Below are 12800 nucleotides of genomic sequence, written 5' to 3' on the forward strand. Positions count from 1 at the left end.
CCTACAACGCAATTAGCACAATTTCACTGCAGTGAAATAACATGGCCTGGTTAGCTGTTTGCCTATTATGAAAACCAGATCATTTTCCTTTTCTGCTAGAGAGAGCAGCACACGCTCTGTTTTTTGCTGAACTCTGCACAGGCTTCCATTCCAGCAGAACTTTATCCTTCTTACCTATTCCTCTTGGTCTGTCCAGCTTCATTTCACTAGCTCTTAATCATCTTCCTCATTAAATATAACATTTGCATCATCATTTGGGAGACCCACATGTATTTTTCCATACTTTTTACACTGTTTTTCATTTGCCATTTCACGACTGTGCTCAAACGTCAACATTTATTTTCCTATACTTCACCACAATCTTACATACCTCAGCATCTTATTACAACGTTTCTACATTCCATCTCCTCCTGTTTGGAACACAAAAAAACCCCACCACATTTCCTACAGGCACTATTGCCTGGCTCTAAAGCTGCATATGCTAGAAAAACAATCCAAATTTAACATATATATAAATATATATATATGCATGTATATAAATATGTTTAAAATAGGTTGGCTTTGCATCAACCTAGGATGGCCCCAACCTGTAACCTCCCCAATCTACCCACAGAAACTGCTGTTTATTCTCATCCCTCACAAATCCACATGAGCACAGCTCTTGATCTAGCCACACTTAATGACACCAGATAATATTTCACTCTCTATATAGCCCTATTAATTCCTGCATGTTCAGACTAAGGTTATAGGAGTGGTCCTTTTATTTTTAAGCTTTATGGGAAAGGTTCAACGTTTTTATGATCTCTGTACTGCTATGTTCACTCCAGATTGCAGGACAGGAGAAGTAATGTCTTCTTTCCAGAGATGATAAAGATAAACAAGTAAATAAATAAAAAATAAAGGTTGAAAATTAGAACCACATAAACTGCAGAAATCTAGAAATCAGATATGATTCGTTCCAGCAAGATATTTTTCTTACATTTATTCTGTAAGAGGATAATATCTGAAATCATCATTAAAGTTTCTGCAGAAATCCAGATTAGATGCATTTATGCAGAGCTTGGCAGATGATCAAGCCTAAAAATCCTTTGAGATTCTGAACATTAAAGCCAGCTACAGTTTTGATAATGGTAAAATATAAAATATATTTTATGTTACAGACATAGTGCAGATTAAATATATTTTAAGATAAATATATTTTTAAATATTGTAGGTTAAACTCTCTTTTTAATAGCAGAAGTGGAACAAAAGCTACTTCAAGTGCTAGTGGGCTATTCACATTGTCTTGTGAAACTGCCACATATCTACCCCCTTGAATCAGGATTATCTTCCTTTTCTTTGAGGGGATGAGAGGCAAAGGCTGCTCTTCAGGCTCTTCCAGTGCCTGGGCAATGTCAGCAGGCATTTGCAGGTATACAGAAAAGGCTCAAAGACATGTTTAATTTAGCTGTGGAAACAAGCTGGCTGTACCCAAATTGTGACACAGGCCAAAGACACGGCAAATTGTTCAGTGCTTGGCTCATCAGATTTGGTAGGGGGGCCTTGGTACTTATATGCTGAGCCCAGTTCTACTAACCATAATTTGTGAAGAAAGATGACAAAGCATAGATGATGAAGCATGAACCCAAGAGCACAGCCTGTAAAGGCAAGGCTTGATTTATCCAGTCTATAAGCACATAAACACACACACACAGACCCACTAATACAGGACAGTTCTAATAAGCACATATAGCAAGAAATTTTCAAATTAAAATTAAGATAAGGCGCACATTTCTTAAGAAAGGTTTGTAGTTAACCACTGGAACAATTTGCAAGGAGTCATAGTGGATCACTAGGAAAAAAATTAAAGAAAACTTGCATGTCTCACATCGTGAGCTCTAGTGCACATTCAGTTCTCCTGCCACATACAAATCTACAGAGGTAGTTCAGCCATTTTTTTCTCATACCATCTTATATCAGGTTGTTAGATTAAATTTAGATCAGCTAACAGTACTTTTCTACAAAGAACATGATCTGAGCGTTACTTCAGGAATTTGATAAAAATAAGCCCACCATATCAATCAAATATTCAAATGTACTTGGTCCAACACTCATTATCTTTGACATAAGTAGCTTCCATTCAGATATATTAATCCTAGGACACTATAAAATCCATACGAAGACAGTAAAATTATGCAAATCATACGATACCATCTGTAGCAGAGTGTGAAGTACAAAAAAAAAAAAAAAAAGAAAAAGAAAAGACCACTTGTATGCTTCAACCAGACCACATATGGGGAACATGAAAAAGCACACATACTGTGCACAGGTATTTCTGTGACTTTAGCCATTATCAGATATAGTTTAAAAAACAAACAAAAAATACACTAGTGTTATAAAGACCTTTGTATCAAAAATAACATGACCACACGCAGAAAAGAAAAGAAAAGGAACAGGCTGCCTACTAAGAAAAGCTTGAATTTTACCCACTGAGAAAACAAACAAACAAACTCAAGAGCTATTAAAATGATGCAGTTCTTTAACTATCCCCTAGGGCATGCTCAGATTTAATGTGGATACCTGACCTAATGTACTCTACAGCATTGCCAGGTTTAAATAGAGCAGCTTTCTGTCTCTGTAAGATGCTGCATGGCAAGAGGTAAGTGAAGGAACCTCACTCGCAAATCAAGGGCTTCTGAGGACATTACGGTAACCAGAAAAGATTGATTTGTCACATCATAAGAAACTCAGTCGTTGTGTGACATATGTCACAAATGTCTACTATTATGTTCCAATAAGCCAAAACACTGCTAGGAAAATACTAGGTTTTAATTGACAGTGAAAAAAAGTTTGACCCAAAGCATTTTCACATACCTCTGAAGCTGGCTCCTAGGGGTGACTAATGCATGTGTGATGCAAACGTTCCCTTACATACCTAGCTGAGGTACCTAACTGAACTGAAACAATCATATCAAAACCTTTCACACGTTGTGTGTTAAGGCCATGCCAAAGTAATTGAGCAAGCTTTAAGAAAAAAAGTCTCAGATTTCTTTAAGTGTGTGCAACCATCAGTTGTATAAACAATTATTCCAGTTGTGTGGGTCCACTTAATGCAAATGTACCTTCAAGAAACCAGCTAAATATGTAATTGGTCTTTTGTACATACAATTACTGTGATGTGTACACTGAAGAAGCTCTCTAAAAGACAGATAGCTAACAGAAATTATAGGAGCAAATATTGTGCAGCAGAGTTTAAAACAGAATCCCGATTTAGAAATCCAAATGCCAATATGAACGTTCAGATACAAAGCAGGTTTATAACCACAATACTCAACTTTAAAAATGGAATCCACTGTGCTATTTAAAATAAAGCAATAAAAGAGTCCTGTATTAATATTCCTTGTTGTCATTTGTATTCTGCTCATTTGTGCAGCTCCATTTCATGTTGGCTTTTTTTCCTGCACATAGACCAAGCTAATATCTTCATGGATTTGTTTATAATAACCTTTAAATCCTTTCCTTGTCATTATGCTGCATAGCTGTTCCACTGTATATACACTCTTTACTTCGGTTCATTGCCTACACATCGATTATTTCGCATTTGTCTATGTTAAACACCGAACAGTATTTTCCACTTACTAGGCCAGCCATTAAAAAAGACCCAAATCTATCTGAATAAAGTCAGTTCCTTATTAGTTATACATTTAATTCTGACAGTATTAGCAAAACATCAATCAAAGTTGGTCACAGGGTTTGATATTTGTCAGAGTAGTGATCACAAAACCAGCCTCCTGCTTGAATATTTTCATCTTCAGTAGTAATATTCATGAAACGGTAATGCTGAAACTGCTGACCGAGTTCTCTGTGCTGACTTTAAAAGACTTCGTGCATCCCATGAGAAAGTGAGACTGAAGTATTCCTGGAGGTACTCAGCTACTCTGCAATGACTCTGCATGCAGCTCTTGTCCTGAGGCACTGCAAAGTGCTAGCTTTCCCTCTTTCATGCTTTAAACGCCCTGGGACAATGGCTTGTTTGTTTTGTTTTCTCCAATATTTGACTCTATCTGCAATAATTAAAATATTAGTAATGGCGGAATTTTGGCCACAAGGAGATAAAAAACCAACATGTCAAAAACCTGTCAGTCTCTGGTAGCGCAGCATACCAGCTCTGTGAGTGCTGGGGGAAGCTGGATTGACTGGTGCATGGATAAAAGTGCACATGAAGCAAATAATGCAGAAATACTGTATCTGAGACATCTGATCATGATATTAAGGTTAAATTTGCCTGCAAAAACACTTTTCTAATCTTTTTTTCTTTTCATAATCCTAAAAGTGACGTGAATAAAGCCTGGTCAGCTCTGTCTATTATTATTATTATTAAGTTAATTGAAGTAAGTTTAAGCTGCAACGCCTTCTGAAACCTATGAGGTAGTTAGCCTGGGTAGAATGTATTAACCACCACTTAAAGACCAGTCTAAACATCTCCCACCTGTTTTCACCTGGGCTTTCAGTATCAACTGGTTGAATTTCACCTTTCACTGGTAAATTCAAGGACAATATTTTTATAGCCTTTCTTCTCTACTTCCACTTTCAGCAATACTAAACGAAAAGGGAGGGCCTATGAGAGAAACAATTTAAAGCCATCATAAGATGCTCTGAACAATCTGAATTTCTGTGGCTGGCCCACATATTTGCTGCAGAGAAGAGGCAGTTATTAGGAGATAAAAGTGCTCACTAAGTGTGCTACCTTCAAGGTTTTCCAGAATACCAGCCCCCATCTGCAAACTGCCCAGGTACGGAGCACGAATATCCGCTCTGCACACACAATGCCCATAAGCACATTTCTTTTCCCATAAGTGTTGGCAGTGTTGCCTCAAAATTCTGAGCAACTTGTGTCCTTTCTCAGCCTTACTTCAACATTACTCTGAATTTTGCCAAATTTGTAACAGCCTTTCCAGTGTTTTTCCTTTCTATTGTGTATTTGTACTGTCAACCACTAACTCTTCCACCTCAGCTGAGCAACTAGAACATGAACTGAGGCAGTTTTCTATCCAATCCTTTCTCTGTTTGAAAGGCAAAAGTAAACAAATGCAGCTGTACTTTTTCAGAGAATTGATTTTTCTTTCTAAAAGAGAAAAATATGTACAAAAAAAAAATACCACCATGAAGTGAAGCAGTGCTGAAATTGTAATTCTAACATTAAAAACTTTATTAGTAAATATTGCCTTCTACCTCTATAAATATTCAAGTCAAACGTCCATCTTAAAGATCCGCCTGCTCTGGGTAATGTGATCATTACAAAGTAATACATCTGCCTTGGCCAGAGTAATAGTGAAAAAAATGCAAAGAAATTTAGGAATCACTCATCTTGAAACACTGGTAATCACTAGTCTGCACCCAGAAGCAATAAGCTATTACACATTTAGTCACAATGATGAAGATTTAGAAAAACAGAAAAAGAGACAGAAAAGTAATAAGACAGTGCAGGTGGATCTAGCATTTATCATTTGCTTTCTGCTGTTTTCATTTCAGTGTCTTGGGCTGTTCCTGCACTATGCAGTGTGCCCTAGCTCCTCCCATTTATCAAAATTTTCATTTTCTATCATTTGCATTCTTGCTTTGGCTTCCCGAATGCTCCCAATTGCCATTTCAGCTCTCAAAAAAACCTCAAGCCCCATCCAGTATTGTTCTACACTAGATATTATTCTTTCCCTTGCTTGCTGCACACCCAGTATGCATTTCTTCAATCCACATTTTAATTTATTAGCAGGGCAGAAAACAGAAGATTTTCCAGCAATGTCAGTACTGCTGGAGCCTGATGACCACTTTATGATGTTCTAACAAGAAATACATACTTTTTAAGGTGAGGAGAACCACAGAGATTTTTTTGGCATCTGGAAGAAGACTGACCACTTACGAACTAAATCGATAGCAATGTTTGACAGAAAGACTTCCACAGTCATAATGAATGTATGGAGTTCCTCCATCAAATGCTACACAGGTTATTTTAAATGATAATGTGGTTTTTGTTGTTGGTTTTTCTAGCTACAGACTCCATCTACAAATTCCACTGCTTGCACCTGCATTGCAGTTTTGAAATGTATTTATCTTCCTGTTCATCAGGGTAAGACAGGGAAATTCTAATACTGTTGTTTTACAACTCAGAAGCTGAAACTGAGAGACAAAGGAACTTGAGAGATTTGCAGTGGGAAGTCTGTGATAGAGAAGACATTTCCTTCTCTTAGGTTTGCACCCTCGCCCTTCCTTTTCTTTGCCCTTGTCTGTCTTAACAAAAATCCTTCTGCTCCTGTTACCATCCTTGCCATTCAGCTACTCAACCTGTGGATGAGGGACCGAGCCCTTGTTTGGAGCTTCAGCACTCCACACTCACCGTGATGCTGCACGAACGAACAGGGTGCAAGCTAACACAAAGGGAATGGCTGACTAAATTCCACTCTGCTCCTGTAGAACCCGATTTCCAAAGCAAGACTCATTTGTATTTTATTTATACTGCCAGCCAGAATGTTTACTGGGAACAGAGGTGGAAGACAGGAATATTTTGCCAGTGATACAGGAAAATAGCAATTTATATTTTACAGCTGATGAATATTCACCCCTAGAGGTTATATGACAGTTGGGTGAGTTTTCTTTCAGGGAAAAACAAAATCAAAAGACAATTCTTCAATCGAAACTATGTTCCCACTGTGAATTACATTCACCTTGTAATACTCAAGAGAAAGCATTTCATTTTTTCAATTAATCTGACCTTTATCAAGAGCTAGCACAGAAGAAACTCTCACGGAGCTAAGCACTTGGAGTCAGAGTAAGAAGCACTGTACATCTGTACACAGTGTACTACACAAACTTATGTTTAAGAGATATTACTGTATACCCCATGAAACTGCTTCTAACTTACAAGGGCGTACACGGTACTTGACCGAACCGTTCACCAGAATCTTTGTGCCCAAAAGCAAATGAGATGCCTTCAAGTGCCAAGGAGAGCACTGTGTAAGCTCCCCCTGGGTGGAACCTGGCCACACTCCTCCATCACGTCCCTCTAGGCAGGACACACGTGGGCCTCAACTCCAGTTGTTCTTCCCCACCAACAGGGATCTGAATTACCAAAGAGCCTGCCTGAGAGCAAAGCCTGCTGTCACTCACCCAGCAGAGCCCTGGCTGGGGAGACAGGCTTGGAACAATCTGCAAAGAGCACGGCTCATTCAGCACCCCTAGCGGTGCCCACACAGCCTAAGCGGTCAGCAGACTTCATCTTTTGCCTCCCTCCGCACTCTCCACAGAACTGGAGGACCGGGAGATCCACAGCATTGAGTTGAGAGCTGTGAAAGTTAAAGAAGCTGCAGACCCAGAAGAAGGGAGGATTACCAGGCTACCATGAAATGAGAAGTGCCCCAAGCTAAAACCCAGCCTCTGTACGCTGTGAGAGCATGCTGATTGCTCTGAGAATACAGAGAGCCATCCTCAGAAAAGAAGGACCAGATACAATTTTCCTTTGTAACCCAACCTTGTGTTACTTTTTACTTAGCCATTTTCAGGTAAAACTTGTCTTTTTCCTTTTTTTTTTTTTTTTCTCTTTTTCTCTTTTTCTTTTTCCCTTTTCCCTCCCTCCCCAGATTCACCACAACGCATTTTTCTCTGCTCTGCTGACACGCAGCAACACAGACATCCGCCTCAGTCATCAACACATTCTCCCCCTGTTTGAAAACCCAATTTCATTCCAAAAATGGCAGATAAAGTCCTAAGTGCTAATTTCACATAATCCCACCTGTATTACTTTGGCAAAGACAAAAGAGGCTGGGTTTCACGATGAGGATTTCATTTTGGAAAATTATGAGAACACAAAGTCTACTCTCATTCACTGAGGGAATGTGCTCTGAAATAACAAATCCTCCTTCCTCCTATGGTCTGACACTATCTATCTGAAAGACAAATAAAGTGATTTTTGAAAGATGAGAAATTTCGCCAGAAATTCAGATTTATTTTTTTTTCCACTAATTTTGAACTGCAACCTGTATAACTGAGAAAAAAAGAGAAAGCCCCGTAGAGAAGCAGGCATGTACTGGAATCAAGTACCCTCACCTGTGAGAAAGCTGGTAAGCAACAGGTCATGCTGCGTGCTTTTTGTGAGTTATTGCCTTCCCCATTCAATCCTACACTACATTTACTTTACCATACATTGAGACTACAGGATTCTGCAGGATCAGCCCCTAACAGCAAATGTATAAAAGTATGTCCAAATGCTGTCAGTACCATAGTTGCCAAGTCTTTTTGGCTAGAAAGCCAAAATTGACTCATAAGTACTGCTATTCCCAGCCAAAAATAAGTGTGTATTGCCTTACATTTTCCTTTCCACATTTCTCATAGACATTTACATTTATATCAACACATAATGAGTAGAGGAAACACAAAGACATTTGAACAGAATTTTCTTTAGCTTGTCAAAAATGCCTTTTTCTCCCTTTTTCCTAACATTAACATTAATTGGAGCTGGGCAAAAATCCTCATGTTAATATGAATAAAAGTAACACTAGTACATTACATTTAATTAGCATCTATACTAAAGATCCTACGCCCCGCAAGCAATTTCCACCCGGGAAATGTTGTCTGACAAGCAAACACAGCCAGCTCTGATGCGGCGTGGGGCAGCTTTTCCAGATGAACAAGAATAAAAGGGAGAGGATGCAAATCCAGCCACAGGGGCAACAACCAGGTAAGTGGGTCAGATTACGACTATCTGGGACAACGGGGCAAACATTGCTTTCCTTATGAAAGCAGCTTTCCCTGTGAATTAAATCAAAACGTTTGTCAAAGATAATTGAAATCATGTTTACTGCACAGATTCATAAATCTGAAATGTAGAGCTCCGCAGACACCATTCGATCCTGGTAGCATCATAATAAATCAAAAGACCAGTAACTTGAAAGCCTTTTGTGCTTTTTAGAATAACCCAAAGATGTATTCACAGCATTTGTTTTTTCTGGCCTCCTTTATTTTCCCCTGTCTTGTGGAATGTGTGCTGCCATCTATATTTGACAGCTAATGCAAAATACAGACAGTCTTACAGATCAGAAAGGCTAAAGTTTCTTCTTGCTCTTCTGTTCCCCTCAGCTCTCTCCAATGCCTCCACCCCCTCCCTGGCTCTTGTTTTCCTCATCTCCATGCTGTTTCATTTATCCTCCCTTCTTCAGTCCCTGCAGTTCCCTGTTGTTCCTCTTTCTCGTCTTTCAGCTCCACCTAGTCTCATTCTAGCTCTTGTATTCTGATCTTCTATTTTCAAAAATACCACATAAGAAGGTACTAAAAAAAAATAATCAAAAGCTCTTGTAAAAGCCGCTGTTTTGTAAAGTACCTAAGCAGACATTGTGCTACTTTTATTTTATGATTTTTTAGGACAAATCCAAGCAGCTGTCCTTTTTCTTCTAACGGGAAGATTTTTAATTTAAAACCTGTCCAAGTTACAAAGCATTATTATTCTATTTTAAAGAACATGGACACTTGCAGCTCTGCTGATGGAAGACGAAAGGTTAGTTCAAATTATAACAACTTTATCGGGGACTCATCACCTTCTAATTAAGCTACACCCATCAGTCACAGCCTTTTTGGTTTGTTTTTTGTTATGGACCTATGGAGCTAATTTTTACTCTGGGTCAAAACATGCTGATTTTACCAGATCACTGTTTAAACCAAGTCTCAGGCAAACCATTCTTTTAAACGCGGCTCCAGCTCGTTTATGCTCTGGGTTTGACTTAGCCCCCTACTCCAGTTCTTGATGAATAATTCAATCTCAGGATCTCCTCCTGGGCTCTTTTGGTAAGAAAAGAGGGCAGAGAAAGTATCCCATCATAGAAGATTTGAAATGGACTTAGCACTGCATTCTCTGCATGAAAGTAAGCACATCTGCATGCCTGGTTTGGAAACAGCACGTGCCAATTAATGGCATTGGCCATTCCCACAGACAACAGCCTGAGCTGTGCATGCGGTCACAGTAACCGGAGAGCAAACTTGCTTGAGAAACCTGGCTAGGCTTACATGCCACCTGAAAGCAAATATTTTCAAAAACATTTGAGTATAAAGTTTTAAAGATGCTTTTTTGATGGCTTTTAAAGTGGTTGCCTCCAAGGATGTGTAAACAATTCTGTTCACCGTCGCTGATTAGCGCTGCACAAGCATCAACCTCAACAGCCACACTGTGGTCTGCAAAAACATTACTTCTTAATTTCTGAGTACCACAAATAATGACCACCTTTGGAGGTGGTCATAGTGCAAGGAGAGAGGGAAGTAATGCTTACAAAATTAAAGTATCCACAGACGTGGAGAAAAATCGCAGTAGTGTGCCCGAGCCTTTTAAAGAGCTTGTGCATACCAGCCCGTATATCACAGCAAAATCTGCAGAGGTTTGAGACAGAAAGAAATAAGCAGCAAAATAAGATTTCAGAGTGTTCTTAAATGGACATTGAAGCTTTCTTAGATATATTGTACAGAATGTTTTGGGCTGTTTTTTCCTCACCATCCTGAAGTAAAGGTTGCTTTTTCCCCGGAGGGGTTGAGGGAAGAAAGTGTGTTAAGGATCATCTACAGCTGTAGAGCTGGCACTAGGTACTGCAGCTCTTTGTGTACTGGCAGCTCACTATGACAACTGATAGCCTGGATGAAGACGAACTGTGTTTCTTCACTGACATTGTCAGACAGCAACGACTTGAGTTTGCACAGACTTCTGCCACTATTTGAGACTGATAAGATTAAAACTGTTGTGATTTTGTTTTGAAGGGAGCTCCTGTGCGAGCGCACTGCATCGTCTCCGGCGCAGAGCTGCGCGCTCCTGGGTACGGTGGAGGAGCGGAGGAGGGTGCGCGGCGGTACAGAGGAGCTGTTGTTCTAAATCTGAACTCAGAAGCAATGTGAAAGCTGGGGATATTATTAACATAATAACCTCTAACGCATAATGTCTGGTGAAATTTCCAAGTGGCCAGGTGAATGGGATGACTGGGTAAAGAAAAGCATGGGTAATGGTATGTAAATTAGGATGTATATTAGCTTAAGAGAACACAGCATGAGAACATCTGAGCGTAACACGATTGGAAAGGTCCTCGTGGCTGCAGAGAGCAGAGATCCTCCACTGAGCACCCACCTCAGCCAGGAGGCCCCCCACCACCCCACCGCTGCCTGCAGGCGGCTGTCCTGCCCCGGCAGCCAGTGCTGCCAGCTGACTGCCTTCATGTCGGGCAGCCCATGGACCATTGCACTTGTCTTTTCCCGAAGAATGAGATCCAAAATTTTGTGAAATGAATAGAACTCCAGAGAAGTCGGCAAGTCTGAATCAATTCATGATTACATACACTGTGAAATGCAGAGCAAGCTGCTCGGGACTGGCTGCAGCAGGCCAATTCCTTTTGCTTCACTATTTCTCATTCCTTTAGCTATGGTGTATAAAACTTCTCCTATTTATCTTTTTCAAAATGGAAAGAAAACAGGACTGGAGGGGACTTCCTGAGTAACCAAGGATGATCTCCCACCAGTGGTGGGAATGATATCATAGAAACCTTTTTATTGCCCCTTAGATCTCCAGGATAAGGACCGATCCTTTTTTCTGAGCAACACTGTGCAACTCAAAAATACACATAAATGCACAAAAAGCCAGAGGTGATCTAAAGATAAATAAATAAATAAATAAGGGAAGGGAGATAAATAATACAGATGGTCCAGGCTACACACTCTGAACACACTGTGACCTATGTCACTTTCTTATAGATTACTCCAAATCTCTTATCTGTCTTTGTGGCTAATGGCCTGGAATAAAATATTCTCACATTCAGGCATAAAGATAACAAGCAATCCCACTGAGAAAATTAGTAGTCATGTCTACAGCTTCTCCTCTGGACTTCCCTGTGTCAGTTCTGCAGGTTTTCTAGGTTTTCCTGTTGTTACAAGCAAGCCTGCTTACAGCTGCCTGTGGAACAGGTGAGCAGCCTGCAGGAAGGCAGGGCTGGGCAGCAGCCTCAGCCGGCCTGTGGATGTCACCCACCCTAAGGAACAACGCGAGGCTGTCAGAGGTGTCCTTTAGCACTTAAATAAATGATGATTAGATCAGGAGCGTTATTGCCGACCTCATCATCACTAAAAACAGGGCATTTGTAACAGGCTGGTTAAATGCCATCTCTCCCTAGAAGACTAAGCAAGGAAAGGATGAAGACCATTACTGCTTTCAGTAACAGAAATAATGCTTCTTGCTTACACGGCTGTAGCTGAGAGTCCGTGTTTGTTCCTATGTGTCTGAGCTTCTTCTGCTAACAATTTATAGCAGGGGTTTTTGTGTGGGTTTGAAACCACTCCCTGTGACAGGAGATGTTCTAGGTAGAACTGCTGCAACTAAGGACCACTACTGAATCAGTAAGATTTCTCTGTATAGTTTACAGAAATCTTTTTTCATGGTTATTTATTTATTAGGTTCCAATACTACATTAGTGCCTAAGAAAACCAAATCCATACTGAATCTATCTCGGTAGACTTTCTTTTACTCAACAAATGGTCTGCGGTAGTTAGAAAAGCTTGTGGATTTCTACAGAATTGAGAAATTGGCTCTGGCAAGCTGCAGTAAAAAATACAGTTTTCTCTGTGTTGATTTTTCAATATTTAGTGTGTATTCAGAATACATCCTCAATGCCATGCTATGCTCTATAGACTTGATATATGATTATACAGCTGTGACTAAGAAATGATGTATGAAATAAAAATCCCTGAACAATGCATTGGGAATACAGACTCTGTGAGCTACCGCATGCGGTAGTAGCTGCTGTTTGTCGCAC

At 39.9% G+C, this 12800-nt stretch overlaps 1 protein-coding gene and 1 long non-coding RNA gene across 11 annotated transcripts in view; one reads left to right on the forward strand and one right to left on the reverse strand.

Annotated features, from left to right (window-relative positions):
* Positions 1–12800, reverse strand: part of CDH11 (cadherin 11) — a 464760-nt gene that overhangs the window by 156806 nt on the left and 295154 nt on the right. The gene's annotated exons all lie outside the window — the stretch shown is intronic.
* Positions 8608–10968, forward strand: LOC311443520. Its single transcript, XR_014697310.1, has 3 exons — positions 8608–8707; positions 9388–9520; positions 10765–10968. It is a non-coding gene; the product is annotated as an uncharacterized lncRNA (long non-coding RNA).

The sequence above is a fragment of the Aythya ferina genome, assembly GCF_964211825.1.
Source record: "Aythya ferina genome assembly, chromosome: 12".
Classification (NCBI taxonomy): Eukaryota; Metazoa; Chordata; class Aves; order Anseriformes; family Anatidae; genus Aythya; species Aythya ferina.